This window comes from Chinchilla lanigera, unplaced genomic scaffold (genome assembly GCF_000276665.1).
Source record: "Chinchilla lanigera isolate Chin_1 unplaced genomic scaffold, ChiLan1.0 scaffold00029, whole genome shotgun sequence".
Classification (NCBI taxonomy): domain Eukaryota; kingdom Metazoa; phylum Chordata; class Mammalia; order Rodentia; family Chinchillidae; genus Chinchilla; species Chinchilla lanigera.
In genome coordinates, this window is record NW_004955430.1 from 5,237,033 (window position 1) to 5,240,417 (window position 3,385).

The window sequence follows — 3,385 nt, forward strand, 5'->3', positions numbered from 1 at the left end:
ACGACCTCTCTCACAGAAGTCATTGGCACGGAAGCAGTTTTCATAGACATGACACGAGATGAGTGCACAGTGTAAAGAACTGCTATACAGAACCCAGGACACATCCTGGTTGAACCCTCTGGCAGAGATTCAGGACAGGATATAAAGAAGTTGGCCAAAAAAGAGGAGAGACTGAGATGGAGGAGTCCGTGCCACCTAAGCAAAGCCAGTTTCTACAATTTCGTCATGATAATTCAGAAACTTGTGTCAAACCCATCAATTCTTGAAATCTGTCCTCACATTTACTAGGCATTCAGGCTTAGGTTAAGTGGGTCCTGGAGTTTGGAAATAATTTGCTCATGTAGCTACACATCCACTGTTCATAATTCTGAGCAGAGCGTATGTGGCAGAAGAAAGACCAGTAATTCCCGACCACTTCCCAAAAGAGAGCTGGTGAAACACTAGGAATTGCAAGCTGGCTCTAAAACATGCTATTGTCCAGATGGTTCAAAGAGAAAGCAGTGACCAGTGAAAGCCACACTGGGTTCCTGAAGAACAAACATTACCAACTTCAATTTGTTTCTTCCTTCAAAAGTGTTGAAAACAACTACTGGAAACCTGATGACATCAGTGCTAAAAAAAAAAAGAAAAGAAAAGAAAGGTTATTATCCTCAGTACCCACTTATGTACGAATCTTTTTATACTTCCCCTAGTAGGTCCACTGTGTACCTCTCTAGGAACCAATGAGAATTGGTAGAATTCTGTCTCCAGGTGCCATAAGCTGTTATCTGGGACCTATGAGAGTTTGTCACGTTCTCCAAGGTGTAAGATAGGTGCCCTGCTACCCTTGCATACCATCTCACCCTACTGAAAAGCTGGGTCATGCGCTTAAATGGGAAGGCGACCACCTGAGCACCCAGGGAGAAGAGACAGGTGGCACAGGGATATGAGAGACTTTCTCTGGGTGGTCCTGTGCAGCCTCAGTTTCAGAGACCTCCCAACCACCATACTAGCAAGACCTGTCCCAAATTGCTTCCCCAAAGGCCTTGTACAACATGGTCACCCTGCAGATAAACCTCAAGCGTGCAGTTAACTGACATCATCTTCCTTTCATCTTCCCGGTGAAATGCAGTTTTAAGTGCAAAAGATTCATGCACAAAAGCCTTCCACAGGTCTACATGCTACTGTTTGCTGTTGACAACCACACCAAGCCCTGTTATGGCAGGAAGCTAACGGAGAGGTGCTTGCAGTTCGAGAGCCTGATGTATACCCCGCTGAGATGTCTTGCTAAGAGGTTCTACGTGACTCAGTCTCCACTGACAAAACAGGATGCAGGGGGAGGCAGGGTGGGTGACAAATGTTTGAGGCACAACTCATCCTTCAAGGCCTCCATTCCCTGTTTGTTGTGACTAAATTGTTCTTGTTAACTTTACCTGTTGTTGCCTCAATTCCTGTACCCTGCCAGTGGGGAGACACTGAGTTTGTGAGGCCAAAGCCAAGTCTTAGGTGGCCATGCATGCACAATAGGTCAAAGCGTAAAAGTTACCTCCTAGTCCTGGCATACAGTCATTCTAGCTCAGGTACCAACTATGTTCAGCTTTTCCCAATTGAAACCTCAGTTAACCATTTGCAGAACTGAAGCTTAAATGGGCTTTTCTTTTCTTGGGCTTTTCTTTCAATCTCTGGTCCTCCGGAAACTTGTCTTCATTACTTCCAAAAATCAGCAGGTCACCACTATAGGTGGTATGAACACAATGTGAAAAAAATTAGCCAAGAATACCTGCTCCGGTAGTGTGCACTTCCTGGGCCAAGCATATTGAGGCATTTTACATTTCACCTCCTCTTTTATCACCTAGTTTCCAAACTGTACAGCCTAATAATTCAGCTATCAAGAGCTTTATATTTCTGTATGAAGTTCGTTGCTTATAAAGATCAGCCTCTTCACAGTGTTAAGGAACACTAACCATCTACCTGTTTTGATTACTCTGTCACTCAACAAATTACAAAGTTCCCATTATATACCAAACACCTCCTGGAGGCATGAGCCCTGCTCCTACTTCATCTCAGAGAAAGACAAAATGAAATGCTCTAGGAACCTGAACCCAAACCACTAGTTCTTCACTGGTGAAAATTAGAAAGCATCCTTCCCCTGGGGACACTTTATTTCCACTTGTTGGAAAGTTGACATCATTACCACCTTTTAGAGATACCAACGCTCCTTGATACCTGCTGGGAAGTAGATATCATCAATATACAGTATTTGTGCTATAAATGACATCCATTCAAGTGAAACTCTTGGCAGTGCACCACCTGCATGACCACACATTGTGATCCTGTGGAAAAATCAGTTTGTGGGGAAAGGCACTGACATGGATGGTTGTAACCCTGGAATTGTACTGACCTAAGCTCATCATGCCTGAGTGTTAGTTACTTTTGATAAACAGGGAGCGCTGGTTAAAAGTAGATGAGGGCTGTCCACCCCACAGTCTTCCTGCCGAAGAGAAATTTCAGTCCAAATCCATCCTACTGGGAGACCTTTCCTAAACAAGCATTTATTAGCAATGACACACAAAAACATCTCACACAAGCTGTGCTGTAAAGTTGATGAAATTCCGGCTCTGTAACTTCTCAGGTGCCCTGACCACAGCTTGCAGAAGATGGTGACTCAGAGCAGATGGCCAACAGTCCAGCATCAAGTTCATGTTACTGTGTCCTCAGCATTAGACAAACAGAATTCTGGGTACAGCGACTGGGCACGGGCTCTTTTAGGCCATGCTTTAGGGTCTGGCCACAAATGAACAGGTTACAAGTTTAACTTGAAGACAGGGAGTTGTTTTTGCTGTATTTAACCAAGCCACATGCATTGACTAATGTTACCAGTCTGTATACATTGTGAGCAACCATCATGCCAGTGGACAAATCATTTATCACCCAGGAAAACATTCCAGAATTCCATAAAGCAAAACCCAGGAGCCTATGGGTGGATAGAGGAACTGAAGAGCTAAAAGGGCCTTCTAACTGGAACATGAGTCCACTGTCCTTGGGTTATAGACATCGTCACCTTGAGTGAGCACATCGGCTCATTTGTCCTGCCTGCTTCCTCATTCAGTTCCCCTCATTAAACGTCTGCTGCATGTGCAGTGTGATAGAGGCTAGAGATACACTCTGCCCTACAGAGCTCAAAAGTTTACATCTTACAAGTCAAATAAGCGTAATTTCTCATTGCTGACCCACTGGTAAGAGCTGCATGGAGCACTGTCTCAGGAAGAATCTAAGTCCATCAAGAAAAGGAATTTAGGGCGACTAGTAATATTCACCACAGTATGAAATGGAAAATAGCCATGCATATGTATGCACTATCCTCACACCAAATATGCCACAAAGAAGACAATCTTTACAAACCATC